Source organism: Toxotes jaculatrix, chromosome 24 (genome assembly GCF_017976425.1).
Source record: "Toxotes jaculatrix isolate fToxJac2 chromosome 24, fToxJac2.pri, whole genome shotgun sequence".
Classification (NCBI taxonomy): Eukaryota; Metazoa; Chordata; class Actinopteri; family Toxotidae; genus Toxotes; species Toxotes jaculatrix.
In genome coordinates, this window is record NC_054417.1 from 3,054,608 (window position 1) to 3,074,352 (window position 19,745).

Sequence of the window (19,745 nt, forward strand, 5' to 3'; positions counted from 1 at the left end):
ATTGTCAGATGAATCCACGCACAAACACAAATTGACACACAATTGCAGGAGTGATCTAAAGGAGGAAGGAAAAAAAAAAACAAACCAAAAAAACCCTTCAGCTCATGCCAACCTCACTGCCTGTTACCATGACAACCGATCATGGACTCCTAGCGGGCACCCTGTGCAGAGTAATCGGTGAAATGCCCTGTAGTGTCTAGTGTGCTGTTCACCACTGACACACCCAACATCTCTACTTGCGGCTGAGCATCCAGAAGAGAGGGATGCTGGGAGAAGGAAGACGGCGGCAAACATCAACCAGTATCACCTGAACCGATGCACCGAGTGCTTGTTTGGGACGTTTAAACCTGCAGTGAATCACTATACCAAACACAAAACAAATCAATCAAACCACCCTGAACAACACTAACAGGTGGTATTAATGGAGGTCTGGGCCAGTGTGAGTGGAGGAGGGTGTAGGGAGCAGGTTGTCAGAGCCCCAGCTACATGCTGTCAAAGGTGATGCCAGAGCTCCCTCTACTGGACACAAAGAAAAGTAGTGTAGCTGCAACATGCAGTGGGATGCCTGGTTGACTGGATTCCAGCAGCTCGTACCTAGTCATGCAACAGAACAGGTGAAAAGCATCTTAACTGTGACATCTCACAGAGGTGGAAGAACCTCATCCATGTGGATATATTTCATATGAATTAAAAGATATCAGATATTCAGAGGATCTTTGGTAAAACATTAGCTGCTTTCATTAAAAAAAACCCTCATCTTAAAACCAACCTTTGACACATTCACACACATGACAACATACTGCAGATATGATTCTGTGGCCAGTATTCAGGTAGTGACCTAAATACCAGTGACAAAAGCAAACTACCACACTGTTTTCGGTGTATACAAGGACACGTTACATTACACAAGACACTGAATGAAAACTAGAAACTCGAGGATACATGATTTAACAGATTAGATTCATGGGGCTGCACTAAGAACAGAAATGGCCCCATTCCACACCATGTAGAAAGAGGACGACGTCCCTCCCTGTTTCTTCATATCATTTCTAGGTCAGCTGGGCAGTCATCCTGTTTAGACAATCTGATATTACCCAGCCTGGAGAACGAATAAACACCCACACACGCTAATGTGCCTGGAGGAGGAATACCATCTAATCTGCCGATATGTGTGTAAAACAGAGCGAAAGCATGGTTAAGCGTGGGAGGAGTCACACCTGGTCAGCTGCCACAGGAAGTGCAGAGTGCACACACTAACTTGCTTGCTGCACCCTTCCAGCCTCACATACACAGAGAGAAAGCATTACATCAAAGTAACGTTAACAAGGGATAGGTAATAAACAATTTCACAATGTACTCTTCCCCCTAAAGAGACCCCCTGTCTTGGTACAGTCCAGTGACCCCCAGTACAGCTCAGTCAGATGGAATATTCCTGGGTAATCCCATTGATGTTTTCAGGGGGTGTCATTCCCTCCTGCTATTCACACTGTGTGGTGTCAGTCACTAGTGGGGACTGTACCAAACCAGGATTAACCCCTCTGACGACCCCTGTTCTTTTGATCTACCGAATTGAGTATAGGTGGCTCACTGCGTGTATATGTGTGTGTTTTTGTGTGTCTAAGCCTTTATGGTTAGTCTGAATACTTGAGAAGCAATTTGAAAGTCATGCTTTGTTGTTAGAAGGTGATAAAAGCAGGTAATAAAACAGGCAGTAGGTGAAAGGCAATAAAACAGGCGGGCGTTTGGCAAAGCAAACAGGAATATGATAGCAACACTGCTGAAAATCCGTCAGGTGAAGACAAACACACACACACACACACAAACACACACACACACACACACACACACACACACACACACACACACACACACACACACACACACACACACACACACACACACACACACACACAGCAGTTGAGGGGCACTTGTTTCAGATCAGAGTTGGCCACATTCCAGCCAGCACACATGCTCTGCTCCTTAAAGTCACTGTATGTGCTGCATGTACAAATATACTCCCCCAGCCTCCCATCCCAGCCTTTGTGGCTGCCATGACTGTGTGTGTGTGTGTGTGTTACAGTGTTGATGATGGATAGTTTCCTGCTTTGGTACGCATATCAAACACATGAGGCACACAGACTTGTCATCCTCTTGAGAAAGATAGAGTCTATGTATGTAAACAAAAACAATTTAACCAAGTGTGTGTGTGTGAAATTATATCCATGCGCTCGTGAACGTGTGTGGGAGTTGGAACAGGAAATAGCCAGGATGTGCAGAATTCCTGATTTCCCTCATGGCCTTGTTCTTGGCAGGAAACTCCAGCTGTCCTTCGGTTTATCTGTGCCACTGACTGGGGACTGGAGGGACTCGCTTGTGGGTGGAAGGAGGAGTTCATGGTTCTCATGGTTCTGAGAGTGGGAGCAAGAGCCCGCCCCCTTACACCCACCCCCTGCATCCTTGAGGATGCCCCAGAGGTTTGCCATTAAAATGGAAAAAAGCATACAACAGTTTGCCGTCATTTAAATTGCATAGTACCACACTACCACCACCAAACAGCCATTTGTCTATGTGGCTCTATATGGGGCCCTTTGGTCAAAGACATGTCTGTCTGGGGGTTCCCCAGTATGAAAAGGACTGACTGTCCTTGCTGTAAGACATGACATCATGGTTGGCTGGAGGCAGACAGGAAGAGGAAACGGCCAAATTCTAATGAGCTTGCATTGTGTTTGCCTGAGGTTGTTGCTCTGAGGTGCTTCCATCTGTAAATACACAAGCAAGAAATGAGTCGCACTGCAGGAGACTTCACAGCTGTGTTTAAACAGCAATCAGCCTGCGGTCCTTCACTGTAGTTACACATAAGCACACACACATTTGCAGGTAGACGCACACACTCATACACACACACACATGTAGATCTGATGTAGATACACAGATTCAGTTTAATAAAAAGAAGAATAAAAATCTGAAGAGAGTAAAAACAGAGGCAGAAAAAGAATGAAGAGCGACGCACACATGCAAAAAGAAACGGCACTTTGAAAATAGCTCTGCCGCCATTTTAATGGAATCATAGCCTCAGTGCAGGCAGATGCTGCTGCAGGTTTAAGTGAATTACCACCTGAGGCCCTGCTTTTAAGCTTATGGAGCATGACCTGGACACAGGGATGAGAGGAAGCTGTCTCTGAGTGTATGCGTGTGTGTGTGTGTGTGTGTGTGTGTGTGTGTGCACTCATACAGGCATCACTGCAAACCAAACACCAGCCTCGGCCTTTTCCCCTCCTCATCCTGCATGGTCTCTCTCTCTTGTCTGAGCATGACCAGCACTCATCTGTCTCCTGTGACTGCTGGGCGGCACAGGGGTCTAGGGTGAAAGGTTAGAGGTCAAAGGTCTCCCCAGTGGAGTCTCCCTCTGCAGCCTTTTTTTTTTGTACCACGTAAACACGTGCAGTTCCCACTGATGCTGCTGCTGGTGCCGGCGAAGGGAAGATGAAAAGTGTGCTCTGGGAAAATAAATCTTTTTAAATCTTAGAGAAAGCCCAACAAGCATCCGGTGCTGAGGAGGATGAAGAGGTGGAGGAGGAGGAGGACGAGGACATGTCTATCTTTAGACTAAGTCGTTCACATCAGAGAGTGTCTAGAGGATTGGAAAAGGGAGCAATATGAAGACTAGATGTTAACTTGCCGTACAAAGAGGAGAACAGTTTCTACTCCTAACAACAAACTCTGAAACAGCTGATTTCCCGCTGAATCGTTCTAAAAATGAGGCTATAGGTTTCAAACCGTCAAGTTTCCGTCTGCTGCAGATGTCTCAGGCCTAAATCATGGAAACAGATTCCAGTGCACACTGCTGTTTGGTCCTAGAAAGTAGGTTAATGAAAAAGAAGGAGTAACTTCATTCAAGGCAAGAAAACACTGCTGTGTGGGTTCAAAGTGAACTCGCTGACTCCTTATCACATTGTAGGTCACGTGACTGGGAGTGACTGATGCTGCCTGAGGCCTATTTTCACACCAAATGTGGCAAACAAATGCAGGCCTTCCAAACCGCAGACTGGCCTTTGGATTAGTTACAGAGACATTTCAGGTGAGGTTACTAAAAGTGTAACCACACAATATTAATCCCTCTGCATGTGATCTCTCTTAAATGCTTAGGACCAACTCCAGGTCTGAGAACATTATACAAACTCCACGAAGAAACATGCCTCGCTGAGGGACTTTCAACCTCCACTACCTTCTTGAGACAGGAATGAGAAAAAGAAAGAGATTTAAAAAAAAAAAAAAAGCTGCACGATAATAAGAAAGTCAAAGAGGATGGGAGAGTGCAACACAACATCACAGGTCAGACGAGGTCTCCGAGGCTGGCCGTATCACCCCCCCTTTTCAATGTGTTTTCCCAAGATCATCACACATGGTTGCAGCACATCAGTCCACAAAACAACCTTCCACTGACAATTTCAGCATCACCTGCTCTGTCCACAGGAGAAATTTAAATGCTGAACTGTTCCCAACGTTTGAGTTACAAATAAATCCTTTCATATTTCAGTCACACAGGAAACAGGAGGGCTGGGACGTGGAATATGACTGTAGCTGTGTAAACACTATTGTGGCCAGACACTCCTGCTGCTGATGACTGAGTATATGTTTCCATCAAGCACTCCTAAATAGACTATTTTTGGACCGAATACTCCACCTGCCCATACTGCATGTGCGTTTTATAATGTTGCAGTGGGCACTAATGAAACCTGGGCATCGGTCCTTTGGCTCGCATCATTTCTGCCCTGGAAAAACAGTGAGCTACACACAAACCTTCAAAGCTGCCTTGTCCTCTCACGGCTCTTCCCCTCTATTCTCAAATCATCTTCAAAAAAACATATCTACGCCCTAAAAAAAATGCAAAACTTCTGACATCCCTCCTCCAAAAATATTCTCATCATCACACCAAAGAAAGCCAAAATTTAGTAGAAAGAGACAGGAAATGACTGGGGGCTTAGGGCTAGAAAACAACATGGCAATTATAGAAACTCAGTGAACTCTTATGAGGCATGAATAAAGCGCCATGGTGCTTGGCTGCAAATAGAGAGTGGGAATTCTTAAGAGTTTAGTGGGACACAAATGCTCAACAGTGACAAGAGTCTCCGGGGGCAGATGCAGACAAAGCTCAAACAGAGGGAACAAGTAAAACATTTAGCATACCCATGGCTAGGAATAGCTCCAAACACAGGCGGGGCAGCCCGGCCACAATGTGTGCCCCCATACTCTAAATACTGCTGACTGACTGTGGGGAAGCTGTGTGCGTGCACAGGCTGGATTTTCAGAAGAAGTCGGGTGATTCTGCATGTTTGAAGGGCCATTCTCAATTTACGTCACACACGGGTTAGGAAACTATGAGGCACACCGCAGCTACCGTGCATAACGTCTGCTGTGTTTCCCTGTGCTGCTGTGTATAAAGATATGTAAATACAAACACACAAATATTTTCATATCAATTCCCTGGTGACCGACTTCCTTGTCAAAATGTAAGACCTGTAGGAATAGTTATTCCTGAAACTACAGGGTTACTGACTTCAAATAAACTAATAAACTTAATACCTGTTAAGCTCACCATCAGCACCATCACTTTTAATATACATAAAACATGTAAACTTCACCTCCCCTCTCTGAACTTCTTTGTCTCTTTCTCATGTCAGCCCCTTATCTGGTGCGAGCTGTGCTTTTTGCCTGACAGACCATGAATCACCTCTTTCACATACATGTGTCTGACTGTCATCACAGCCTGTCGCTGTGTGAAATACCCGAGCTATAAAACACACACTGAAAAGCCAAATGTCAAGATATGACATCCTGTGTCATACTGAATCTGCCTAAAGCCAATATACACTTCAGAGCGCGACCTGTGATCTCATTTGTGGTTAAGACAGTCAAAAGAAGGCGTGTGCCAGTAACGAACAATGCTTTTACTGCTGTTCTCAAATGGCTGGTTTCAATGCCTTTGAGATCTAAAGCAGATACAATCTCATTGTAAATGTGTGAGCATGTACTAATGGCTATTTCTAGGCTCATGTTTTCAGCACAGTCTGTGGTTGTTTGCTTATTTCCGTTCCGGTCCTCCTTTCGTCCCTTGCCTTGCCTTTTTCCCCTGGTCGACTCCCTTCTTGTGCAGACGTTACACCAGGAGAGGAGCAAACGAGACCAGGAACCGGTGTTACCGTGTCACATGGACATGTGCAAGTCAAAAGTGGAAAGAGGAAACTGACTATGAGCTGCAGCCAGCAGTGCCAGTAAAAGAACTCTTTGAACAAGAGGGAGCAGCTTGTGGGCTACCATCCAAAGTCCAGCTGGGTGTGGTTGGCTCTTCAGCCTCAGCTGACCTGTAGTGGCCACAGACATCTGACGCTAAAAATGACATAACGCTTTGTGAGTGTGCGTCCTCCATGAGTGAGACATGCAGGGTGGATGCAGACAAACAAGCTTGTGACACGGTGATCACCGGTTCAAATTTAGGTTGGGAACATAAAACAAGAAATACATGCTGCCGCTCTGAGTATGATGTTGATGTTTACTGCACTTGTTTATAATGAGTTTCCCTCAAACTTTCTACATGAGAGTTCACGACAGCATGACAAGGCACAGTGTGAAAATATAACACTTCAAAATGAAAAACCTGAAACGCTTAGAAACAAGTAAAAATAGAAAACAGAAAAAAACAGTGAGTCTGGCTCGGTAATTCGGAGGGACGGACATCAGCATCTGACAAGAACCACTGATGTTTTAGCTTTGCACTTTGCTGCTTTGCACAAAAAAATATCAAGATAAGGTAACAGCTACAGAGTCTTCTGCAGAATACTACACCACAACCATGTGTTCTGCTGCAAATACATGCAAATGTCCTGTTCTGTCCTACAGATGTCAAACACAAAACTAAACCTGACAAATGTCACACAGAAGAAGAGAGAGCGCCAAGGGGAAGGACGACTGGGGAGGAGAGATGAGATGGGTTACAGGCCGGTGAGGAAGCGGGGGCAGTGATGGAGGGAATGATGGATAGGTACAATAATGGAGGGAGGGAGCCGGCTATTAGCTTGTGAATAAAGGGGAGGACCTGATGGCCAAAACAACAGCTCCAGTGTCATTAGTCAAGCACGACCAACAGCCTGAAAGCAGAGGAGGAACTCGTACACAAACACACACATATGGACTGACACACACACACATGCACGCTCGCTCATGCAGAGCATGACACAGTGAGCTGCTCTGGCTTATACAGCCAATTAGGAAGGAGGGGCAGAGAAAGAGATGGGGGACAGAGAGAGGAGAAAGATGAGGAGGATGTCAGAGATGCACAGATGGAGAGGGAGTCGGGTGGGGTGGGGTGGTGGTGGTGGTGGTGGTGGGGGGCTGAGACGAGAAAAGAGAGGCAGTGTGAAAATGCATGGTCACACTGGTGGGCGGTAGGTGTGAGGACTCCACAGCTCACCAATATCAGAGCGAGCCAAACTTCAGCTGCCCTGCATCTATTCCAACAGGCGTTGCCATGGCAACACACATGCACATCTCCACGTTGACGGGCTGCACGGGCACACATGCAGCTATCACAGGGCCTCAGTGTGAGCTTGGCCTACATCCTCAGTAATAACTAACATATTGATGTGATGTTTCCGCATCGCGGCGCACAGGGCGTCCATCTGTTCGTTCATATAACCACAGAGCATTCCGCTGACGTTTGCCTGGATTTCCATAATTTCCCAATACTCCATGTTACCGTAACAACGGGAAAAAAATAAAAGAGGTGGTCTACAGGCTGCGTATGAAGCAGCACACATGTGGGTGAGAGTCTGGTCACCCACCCTCTCACACTCACTCTCCCATGCACACAAACAGACAGAGGATGTGTCAGCTTCCCTGCAGGGCAGCAAGCCAAAATGTGAAATCAATAGTCTTGTCCCTGCCCTCAGGAGATCAGGTTACATCCACACACAGACGTGTATATATACACACCCACTCAGGGGCTCAGGTGGTCTGCTGCAGTGAACTCTCTCTCTCACACACACTTTTAAACATGATGCAGCACTGCAGCAGCAGAAGACAGAGGCTGTCTGCTGAGACAAGCTCAGACATTAAAAACAGGCACTGCTTATAAAAGCTGAGAGACCTCCTGCCCTGGTAAAACATCAAGAAAAAGAGCTGATAATGGAAGAGCTTCTTCTGTGTCTGGTTAGGTAGAAATGTGTAGCTCTACAATATTAAGAACCTGCTCTAACTTATTTAGGTAAATGGGTTGTGGGTGTATCTAGGACATCTGAACAAAAAAAAAAAAAAAACATGCAGAAGTCAAGAATTCTTTGATAATTCTTCAATAATTCCAGATTGTCCATCTTTTAAAAATATCTCTCTTAATTCAAAATCAATTAAGTTCAGCTTAATGATAATTTTCATCATCCTCTTATAATCTGCTCTAAATAAATAAAATCATTATGGTGCCAACAACAGATTTTTTTTTTTTTGCTTGGTCTAGCAGAACAGGAGGTTTACATCTGCCACCTGTTAGGGAATACAAAGCACAGTAGGTATAACATACTGCACAAGCAATACATGCCCAAACACACACGTGTGAACCACACATTCCTACTGCAACAAGCCAACCATGTGCAATGTAAAGGAAAAAAGAAACACGCATACATCTGCGCACATGCCGCTAACAGCTGGGCCTGTCTTCCTCCATTAGTTTACTACGTTACCCATCTCCCCCTTGTGCAGCCCTTCACTTCATAACACGTGCAGCTGACCACTGATTGGCTACTGCTGAAAAGCTGCTTGTTATCTAAATGTGCGCCAAATGTCCAAGTGTGTATTTGTGTGCCTCTTCAGCCAGAAACAAAAAAAAAATGTGCCAGTCTGTTTCCTGCCACACCACCTCCAGCATTCCTGCTGTGCCAATACTGCCATCCTTTCAAACGTGGAATGCACACACACACACACGCACGCACACACACACACGCACACACACATACACACACACACACAGAAAAGACACGCTTTATCTCTCAAATGTCTTTGTGGTTGTAATTTGTATTTCTTCAGGAACAGCGGGGGAGATAATTTCAAGGACAGCCCGTTTCAAGAATGCCCAGCGGATGAATGAAACGGTTGTCGTGACAACCGCGTCACACAGAACTTAACCGTGGCCTCGCATGTACGACGTACACGTTGAGCAATATTGACAGCTGAGTGTCAAAGTTAGTGAGCATCTCTGCAGGACAACCTCCCCTTAAAACACATGACACTGACACACACACACACACAAAGTCACCCGCCAACACACAGCTAGACAACCTTTATAAATCCCTCTGACACATGAGCGGCCCGACTTCCTGAAAGAGCTGAAGTCCAGGGGAGCAGGCTTCCTCCTCTCAGCCTCAGGCATCATCACTGCTGGGGTCACAGTTTAACATCCAGCTCCCCTGCACATCCTCATCGCTGGGCTTTTTAACACATCACGGCTTTGTTTTCCAAAATCAAAAAAGAATCCAGAGTGAGTCTGGGCCTCTGTCTGTTCACATTTTCCATTTTTAAATACTCTGACCAGACATGCATTTCCCAACTGAAAAGCCGAGGTTTATAATTAAAGACATAAAATTGAATTCCTGTTGTTTGGCTTTTACCTCTGTTTCTAAAGCTGTTACGTTCTCTGTTCTAATGTAAGCCATAACTCCCTATAGCTGCTACGCTGCACCTTTTTTATTCTCTCATTTTTGAGTTTAGAGTTAAATTTTTGGTAACATCTGACCACAGCTGAGGTTTCTGATTACCATCAGAAAGAAAATCTAGGTGCTGAGATGTTTGTCATACATTTTCTTTAAAGCAGCGTCATACAGTCAAGACGGAAATCTAAAAATACATTTCCTTGCCATGTGAGTAACTGATCTGAAAATGAGTACATTATGCAACTACTTAGTCTTTGAAAAACAAAAAAAAAAAGAAAGTCAGCATCTCTTGTACAAATTTGAGTGGAAACTTTGAGGCTCTGGTAGCAAATTCAACGCAGATCTGAGATAGTGAGAGAATAAAGGCTCACTGAACGAGAAGCTCTTTGCTGCAGACCACAGCCATGGTTCACCCTCACATGGTTCCACTTTAGTCAGGAATTATCTCCTTCGGCGAGGAAGACTCTCCCCTGACAAGATCCTCAGAGGCTTGACTCCTCTTTCATTTGGCTTTGATTTACAAGGCCTTCTGAGTGAGGTTTTGGTTTTGGGGGGGGGTGTGAAGCCTCCCTCTCTACACTCCACCAGCTCTGGATTTACCTCTTTTTACAACAAACAACAAACACATGGATCCACACTGTCAACTGGGGATTCCACTCTCTGAAAAATGTGAGGCAGCAGGATGACAGATGATACCTGCGTTGAGCACATGATGCCTCAGACATACATGTCAGAGGCGCTGCAAATAAAACCAGCATTTGAGACCACCTTAAATATAACCTCCCCGGCAGCTTGCTACGGCAGCAACTGGTGTCAAAATAATCATTTTTGTGGCATTTGTGCAAGGAAGCCTGAGTTTTGCAAAGCATCCGTCAGGGCTGTCTCTCCTTTTTCCTCTGCTCTGAATTTATAACCCACAGAAAGCAGCAATGGCACCATTTACTCACTCTGGTTTACAGGAACTCTTACCTCTGAAGTGGCTTTCTCTCCTTCCTATTGAGGTTAAAGGTCAGACGAAACCACCACTCCACTCCACCCTGAAAGGGGTTTTATCCCCTAGAAACAAGAAAGAGAGGAAGAATAAATCTATCAGATATGTTTTGGTGTCATTTCTTGTGGCTGTAGTAGCAAAACACAGTTTCTGCTTTGGTAACCTCAGCCAAGGCCATTAGTCAGTGAAATCCCAAACGTATGGATCGAAAGCATTCGCTCTCACCGCACTGCAGGAGAATCCTGAGAGGTGGAAGCCGGCAGCCGGAGGAGGGCAGACTGATTTCACTGTCACAAGAATGCAGAGGATTAACTATGGAGGGTGCTTGAGCGAGAGACTTAACTAAGCACAGACAAAATGACACGCACAGCCAGAACGACACTTATCGCACAGCTCTGAAAGCAATCAAGCGCAGTTCTGCCTTCATTTTCAACTCCCTTCATTATTACTGAGAGATTAAGGGTGTGACGTCTGAGCTGCAGAGGCCTTCTTCATTTGACTACATAGCCTCCAGACCCTCACACATGAAAACAGACACACACATACAGCCAGCTTAATAAGCATGGTAACCACCACAGGCTAATAATTTCACAGCATGAGTCAGAGGAGAAACTCAAACCTTGTCAAAACTCTTACATGTGTATTACCTGTGACTCACAGGCCTCCGCCGGGTCTAAACATCGCTGACCAACATTAAACATTTCAGCGAATCATCGGCTCACACACACACACACATAACGCTGACTCACACAGACCGAACCTTATTTCACCTGAAACAATCTGAACACTGAATCATCGTCTGGCAATAAAATGTAATTTAGGCACGTCAGGTTATAACGTGCTGAGCTGGCTGGAAATATCAGCGCTTTGATTTGGTCAGGGTGTGTATTTGAGGGTGTGTGTGTGTGTGTGTGTGTGTGAGAAGTAGGCAGCTGATGTTGTGGCTAACTACCAGTGAGCTATTCCCGCTGGCCTCAGCTGTTCCTTCGTTTTCTACACACCAACTGTTGTTCGTCCACAGCATGTGGCCTTTCTCCTGGCAGAAAGTGTGCGAGTGTGTGTTTTCACAGCAAACAGACTCCTTGTAACAGGGAGAGAGTGTCAGAAAGAGCACGGGTTTCTGTGTGTGTGTGTTTGCATACATGCACGTCATCCCTACATGTGTGCCTAAAACACAATTGCCTGCTTGAATTACAGCCACCACCCCCCCCACCCACCCCCTCATCTCTCCGGTGTAATTTTCACACAGTTAACGTGTGATATCACTCAGTCAACACAAGGCCATAGAACAGGTGTGGTAGTGACACATGGGTCGGCGCAGCTGCAGGGAACACAGCTGCTCCGGTCACAACAGCGCGCGGGCCAGCAGGCAGCTGCTCGGACCAAAAACCAAAAAACCAAGGGCAGCCCTGCGACACATGCACAGATAAACACAACCGACTTATGATCAGAGGTTGCACAAAGGTGCAGAGGACGAGAAATTTTAATTTTAAGACTCTGAATTTCTTTACAGTACTGCCACACAAGGGTATAAGAGCACATCTGTGTTTATGGAGCCTGTGTAACAAGGTAAGCAGGGCAACACAGACTGGGAACAATACCTTCCCTTGTGACTGCATGCTGAGGCGAGTCTGTGGGCACTATAAAAACACACAACTGCCCCGTACAGTGCCCTGTGTATCGCTGCCTTCACAAGAGTTAGTTTGAACAGACTTTTTATGTGGCCCAGATTGGTGCCCCACTTTGACAACAGACCAAGGGGAAACACAGGGACCTATGTAGTGGACACAGGTGTGTCCTTGTCCACCAACACTCCCCCACCCACCTCGTTTACAGCAAACCTTAGGGTGGCGCATTTCCTATCAGGGCAGGAAGTGGGAAGGAGGGAGGGAGACTGACTGAGCAGGGGTGGGGGTGGGAGGGGGTATGATGATGTCACAACAGGAAAAGAAAGACAGGATTGTTGCAGGGGAAGCACAGGAAATGAGTATGCAGGAAGTACAGTGCACACTGGCACAGTACGTCTGTGGCTTCTTTTACTAATGCATGACTCATATTTAGACGCATGCTGTAATATGGGTTTTACAGGACCACATAACAGACATGTTATAAACAGACATTAAAGAGAGCAGAATGACACACAAGCTACTGCACGAGGTCTTTGCTGCCCGGGATGACACACCACATTTAACAGGCAGATCAGTGCACATTATTCCCCTTAGGCAACTGTGTTAGATCTATTCAAAGTGAGGGGAATACCCCCCCCCCCCCCCCTCCACCCCCCCACTGATGTTATTCCTTCACAGGGATTCCAGTTTTGGAAAGATTGTACTGTAATTCTTTATTTTCCACTGGACAAGCATTCGAAATAACTGATCTACAATTTAGGTTTATTTGAAGACTGAGGAAAAGTTTTATTTATTTTTGAGATCCTGCTCTTTACCATCCCTGCATGAAAGAGGCTACAGATGAATGATGGAAGATACATTCCTCTCATTCTTGTGTTGCGTGACAAGTTAGCATCTGGAAATGTGATGTGTGTATTCATACAGCGAGCTCTGATTCACGACACGAAAACAGACCCTCCCTCTCTGTGGAACACTGGCTGGACCCAGAGAGATTTATTGATCAGAGACACACAACAGCACCTTAATCTGGTTTCATCTGGTGCATCAGTATTGATCAGTGTATTGCTTTTATACAGAGTCAAGTGCAGCTAAAAGAAGCAGTTCCTGCACAGTGGGCTGCATGAACTCTTCAGGAAGTCAACGCAAAATCACAAAGTCGAAGCTGGGAACAAATTAAGTTGTTAAATTTGTTAAATAATAAAAACATATATAATCATAGTATTATGGCTTTCCTTACATAACTGCCAGCTAGTGAATACTATACTTTCCAGTTTAAGTGATTCATCCATGTCTAATATTAACTCAACTACCCTTCATTTTAACCTGTCTACTCAAAGTCTGCTGACTCCAAAGTGCCTCTTGGTCACATGACAAAGCCATAAATATGAAATGTGAGTCTCTGTGTTGAGGAGAAACACACAACTTGCTCTCTTTATGAGCTTTAAACCACTGAAGCTGTTATTGAACTGACCTTCCAGTATCGTTTACAGACTACTTCTGCTATTCCCACTCACACACAGCGAAGTCTGGTTGCGATTACAAGGAGCTGATCTGCTCTCCTCAGTGGGATTCTCCACGGTCCATGCAGCGAGCGCTCGGCTCTGGAAAAACCACACATGGTGGGAATTATGGAATAATGCTGCGTAAGGAATGTTCCCACGATGGCCAGCGGGATCTGATGGAGGTCCCACTGGCTGGCAGGCTGCCGGTGGGGTTTATGGGTAATGTAACACACACATACAAAGTTACATGATCAAATGCCTCTTGTGTTAGTCTTCATTTGGACCTGTTCCTCTTCTCTTGGATCAAAATAGTCCTTTGTGTCGAGGAAGTTGTGAACTGTTTTCATTTAGCTGCAGAAGAAACGAGTGCGTTCAACTCTCAGACCTCCTCACTCGAACCGCTCGCTCAAAGCTCATCAGCTTACAGACAGAAGTCGTACTTCTCATTAACACTCTTTCGTTCTCCAGCAGCAGTGAGGGGTGAAAGGTCAAGCCCACTGACCACAAATATGCTGGCGACCAAACTCAGGGGCAGATCTCGATTCACTCACTGAGTTGCCCGTGTGGCACGTGGGCCAAAATAATCACGAATCACTAGAAAGTGAAGATCAGCGGAGCAGAGAGAGATTAGCAAGCTACTCAGCCAAGTCAATAGACTCACTTGGAGAGCTGCTAGGGTATTAGTCAATGAGATTTGGCATGAGGCAGCTGTGAAAGCTCACACACACACACACAGCACTATTTTGTGAGATTAAGCCTGCAGGTTTGAGCGAATGACAGGGGATCCTCTCACAAAAATGTGTCAATCCACTTCTACAACGGCAAGCACGGCTGTTTGGATTTGGATCCTCTCTGCGTGGTGGATCACTGCAGTTACTGTGTGAAACTCCCACATTCCTTCGGTGTCCTGCATGAACCCTGGTGTAAAAAGAAAAATCAGAGCATCCTGGCAACATCAGTCTGTACAATAAATGCAGAGACCTAGCCTGAAGCCAAGTGTTGTGAAAAAAGTGACTTCCAGACATTGGCGGAGGACGCGAGGAAAACGAAGAATGAGCTCAGTGTTTCCAAGCCGTTGTATTTCACATGACATCAGCTGCACTGAAGAATATTTTACTGGTTCTCATAAACCTGTCTCTCCTGTCCCGTCCTCTCCTCCTCTCTCCTCCATCTGAAACTCTCACCATTTCACATTTTTCACTCTCGTCCTCACAGGTGTTCTTCCACCACCGAGTGTTTTTGGCAGCCAGTGACATGGCGATGTGCAGTGAACCTTCGGCTCCTGGCTTGGGCTGCAATGAGCGGGCAATGTGACAAGGGCAGGCTGCTTTCCAGCCCCACTCGTTTCCCTTCCTTGAGGTTTCACCACATGCTTAAGTACCACCTGGATAGTGTAGCTACTTTCTAACAGATGTGAGCTGGGGTAACTTTCATGATTATGGGTGAGAGTGTAGTTAAAGGATCTGAGGGGGGAAAGTAGGCTACAGTGCATATTTAATGGCAAAACAAGACATTTCAGCCCCAGTTTTTGGTGTACTGCTGGTTCGTGGCTTGAATTGAACACAGAAACACTTGAAACAGCTGGAACATTTAAATAATGTAGGGGTGAGCCCGTTTTTGGCTTCAGTTTATGTACGTAGTGAAAGAGGATCCTTCTGGAGGTGCAATTAAAGTGGGCGACAATCTAAATCCAGTGCACACTCAGGTCTGGAATCTATTTTCCAATGCGTGCCAAGATATTTGTTTGCTCCAGTGATTCAGACCTATGCCAGTGCTTTTGTAACCACACACACAAACATGACACCCCGACACAATGTGATGCTAACCTCCCAAAAGAGACACCAGGAAAGAACACTGTAATCACTCCGGCTGCATCCTCCACTTTCTCTGATCGTCTCATAATGCCACTATTGTTAGTGTACACCGAGTGGTATATAAAACTGAATCCTCAGGGGATTCGGCTGGAATGTAACCCAGAGGTCAATGGTTAGAAAGCAACTGCACAAGCATAAACTTGTCTAAACAGGGGTCATCTAAACATTTTAGGCCAAGAGGCAGGCATTTCACAGTGGGGTGAGGGGAAACAGTACGGTATAATTTGTTTGTATCCGAGTGTGTGTCTGTGCGTGTGAGCGTGGTGTGTCTCTCCCTTCGAACCCTAGCTCTGCTGGACTGTAAGTGTTTCCAGAGACAAACACCATCAAACCAGCACACACATAAACACACAGACACGCAAACTGCTGTTGTGGTTTCATGAGAACCGGCTGAACTCTGATCAGACAGGGACACAGGGGACACAGGAACCGGTGGTGTTGATGTTTATCCCAGGCTTTAAAGCAACCAGGGCCATGATCTACTGCAAAGGACTGGCATTTTCATTTAATTCAATTAAAGATGCAAAACAGCACATGTGAAAGCCATAAAGAGAGAAGGAAATAAATCCACGTTCTCCTTCCATATGTAATTCTTACAGCAGACAGATCATACATCAGCCCCCCAGTCAATACTGCATACTTTCTATGCAGCAGCCAGACAGCACATGTACGTTTCCTCTGAGTTAGCACTTTGGCTGCTCTTTATACCACTCTCTCTGAAGCACTCCTGCTTGCCTTAAGCATTCTGTGCTCTCTCCCTGTCAAAGACCCATTATCCATGGCCCAGTTCTAAAGCCTGCCCATCCAGACAGGCAGGCCGTCCCACCCATCAGCCCGACCGGTGACTGTTGCGGTGGAGTTTTACTTTGTCATGGATTATGCAGACCGGTGGGGTAGAGAAAGAAACATGACACCATAAATCTCGTCCTCCTCCCCACCCTCGGCGCTCTCCTCACTGATATCTGATGCAACTGCTGGAATTCCAGCTCAGAATTCCCACTGGGATGAGATTCCCTTTCCCAACCTTGAATGTTCGGATCAGTTTCAGGGTGATTACCCACCTGTGTGTAACTTAACTTAAAGCAAAGGGCCTGGAGGCTTCGTGGCAGTCACAGGTGTTGATCATGCTGACTGCATGACTGTGCGACAGGCAGTATGCTTCACAACAGACCTAATTTTTACAGGCCCCCCATTTCCTGTCCTGTGCTCTGTTCAGTTAACAAAGACCCTGACAACAGTGAATGAAACAGACCATCTGTAGTACAGTAGAGGAAGGGGGGGGGTGTGTGTGTCCTCACCGGCAGCCCAGCACTGAGAATCAACCACCTGCCATTGTCAAAGTCACACTGATTAATAGCTGCCTAAGCTGCTTAAACAAACTGTACAGTGACAGAGGGAGGCAGTTAATGAATAAACAATACAGCAGGTTGGAAAATGATCAACCAGATAAAATGGAAAATAGCTAAATTAAATTCTAGTGGTTTATCTAAAGAAGCTAAATAAAAAAGCTTAGTGTCTGGCCTTCTGATTCGAAGAGTACGGGCTTGTTTTCTGACCCACAATTTTCTACAGGTGCCTACCTTCTAATTATACAGGGAGGTATTCATCATGAAAGACGGAGAAGTATCGGTTTCTCCAATGACAGGAGCCTCAATAGCCCAGAATGCAGTGCAGCCACAACAAGAGGACTGCAGCTATCACTGTTCACCCACTCTGAAACTCTCACTCACTCCTTCTAACTCACAGCTGCCTGCAACAAGTGCAGACCCACACTTTGGATGCTGCAGACTCCGGGAACACACTGACAACCATGAATCAATGATTAAGCAATGTAAAAGCGGGCTTTTCCTTTAAGAGCACAAATCCCACCAGGACTGACCCGAACTATAAATGTTATACACTCCTGATACTGCGAAGGGCTGCAGGAGAAAACGCTCACCCAATGGCACAGATATGAGAATTAACATGGCAGGGAGATCCGATTGTAGGTCAATCCTCGCCGTTTGTATCTTCAGTTGTCTTTGTATAGCGGTGTGTGCGCGCCCCTGTGCGCTTCAGTGCACCTGCTGGAACGAGGACCCAGGTCATGTATTGCCCTGAAAGCAGCGCAGGGTGCCCTCCTTCTGCCTGCTCCAATCAGCGGTGCAGCCGGAGTGTAGATGCTGCCCTGTCCACAGATCGGACGATTCAACACACCTTCACATGGGTGGCGACAAAGAAACGAGACACAGGAGAGTAAAAGAGAAAGTGCGTGCCTTATTTTTAAAGCCGCACAGCTCCCCCCTGAGCAGTCTCCTTGCCGAAGAACAGAAATCAATCATCACCAAAGAAAAGGCAGCATGTGGATCTCAAAACAATTGATTTCCTGTCAAAGGGCACTGATATAAGTTTCTAAGTACGTATGAAAAGGCCAACAGGAAGAGCAACTCACTATCTGGAGCAGTAGAGGTCTGGGAGGCCACAGGCAGGCTGGTTAGCCATTTGTCTTTGTCTCCAAATGGCAGAGGCAGCTGCCACCAAAGGTCAGCAAAATGTTACCAGAACAAGGCCCTATACAGGCCGGGACCACGTGCCTGTGATGGGGAGAGGGGTGGGGGGGGCACACCTAGATGGAATGACGCATAGCCACTTTCTCTCTCATTTTCACTCGCCCACAACACACCCATAACATGGCATCTTGTCTGGCATCATGGAGCTGAGCCCTGCCGCAGCCAGGAGGGAGGGAGGGGGGGGGCTTTATATTCTCCAGTCCCCTACCTAAGCTGAGGTACCTCGTATCAGTGTGGAAATATCAGGTGACACTCTCCCCTCTGGCTCTCCATCAGTGTGCGTTGAAGGCTGCGTTTGAAGTGCCATCCTCCCCCTGCTCTCCCCTCACCCACCTACACCCCCGGCTGTAACACAACCTGGGTAAACTTACACCAGCCACCATCGCCACCCCCAGCCTCTCGTCTTTGGAGCTTTTGTGCAGTAAAGTCTTATGCCCATGGACGTGGGCGGATGGATGGGCAGAGGTCAGACATGGCCCTTGCAACTCGCACAACAGGGCCAGTAAAGTGCTGACAGACAGACAGAGCAGCATGCAGGAGACACTAACACACACACAAACCAAGAATAGCTTTCAAATCTCTTTTCTCTGAGGCACACAGTCTCTGGGGATCGTTCCTCAAGCCCAAAATTTTTCTGACAACTGTTTTCCTCATCTAATCAACTACATCCCAAGGAAATAAAGTGTACAAAGAAAGGATAAAAGGAGGCAGATGGATGGAAGGAGGAAAGCAGAAGGGTTTTTTTTCCTCCTTTCCACTTTTGGCAGAACGAGACGGAGAGGATGAATGAGAAAACCGTGTTTCTGGTTATGTATTCTTCTCCCAAAATACATACGCTCTCCCCCCCAGGTTCTCTTTTCAATAGCCTTGAGAAAGAAAGCTGACAGTGAAAAATTCCTTACACGTCCTTTTAAACAGGGGCAGTGCAATGACGCACTCAGTTCTAACATATGTTTTACCCCTGAGGCTACAAATTTAATCCAAGGCTGAGCTTGAGTGCAGTGACTTCAGGAGAAATCAACCTACTGAGTAAATGTCTGCTATGATCTTATTGCATGACAGGCTGTATTACAAGTCTTTATGTCCACTACTTTTATACTGGTTTATGTTTTTGTTTTTATTTTGTTTTTAATATCAGATCTAAATTTGATGTAACTAATGAGACTGAAGTGATTTTGGTACAACAACCTGTTGGAATTCAGCCATGAGCCTGAAGTAAAACCAAAACGTTGCTTCCACCAACAAAAAACAGAGAAAACAGTTTCAAACCTTCCATTTTACACAACCAGCTGATAATTAAATTCTTAAGAAACATGTCCATATCAGGACACAGCACAGGAAACTGAGCCTCAGTGTAACAATGCCCAGAGAAACAAAAACTTATCACTGGGTTTTCCAGATGTGCATCACACATTTTTGGTCCTCTTCCGCGTCTCTGACTACAGACTAAGTGAAATCTGACGCTAAACTCCTGCTATTCTCCTCTCGCAAAAAAACATAACAAGC

The 19,745-nt window shown here is 45.9% G+C and overlaps 1 protein-coding gene across 3 annotated transcripts in view; it reads right to left on the reverse strand.

Moving 5' to 3' along the window:
• Positions 1 to 19,745, reverse strand: part of raph1b (Ras association (RalGDS/AF-6) and pleckstrin homology domains 1b) — a 35,425-nt gene that overhangs the window by 13,848 nt on the left and 1,832 nt on the right. For 2 of the 3 annotated variants that reach the window (XM_041032190.1, XM_041032188.1), the window contains exon 2: positions 10,665 to 10,751. The exons of the other annotated variant lie outside the window; for it this stretch is intronic. The gene's annotated coding sequence lies outside the window, so the exon portion shown is untranslated. The remainder of the gene's footprint in view (positions 1 to 10,664; positions 10,752 to 19,745) is intronic. 3 annotated transcript variants of the gene reach the window in all.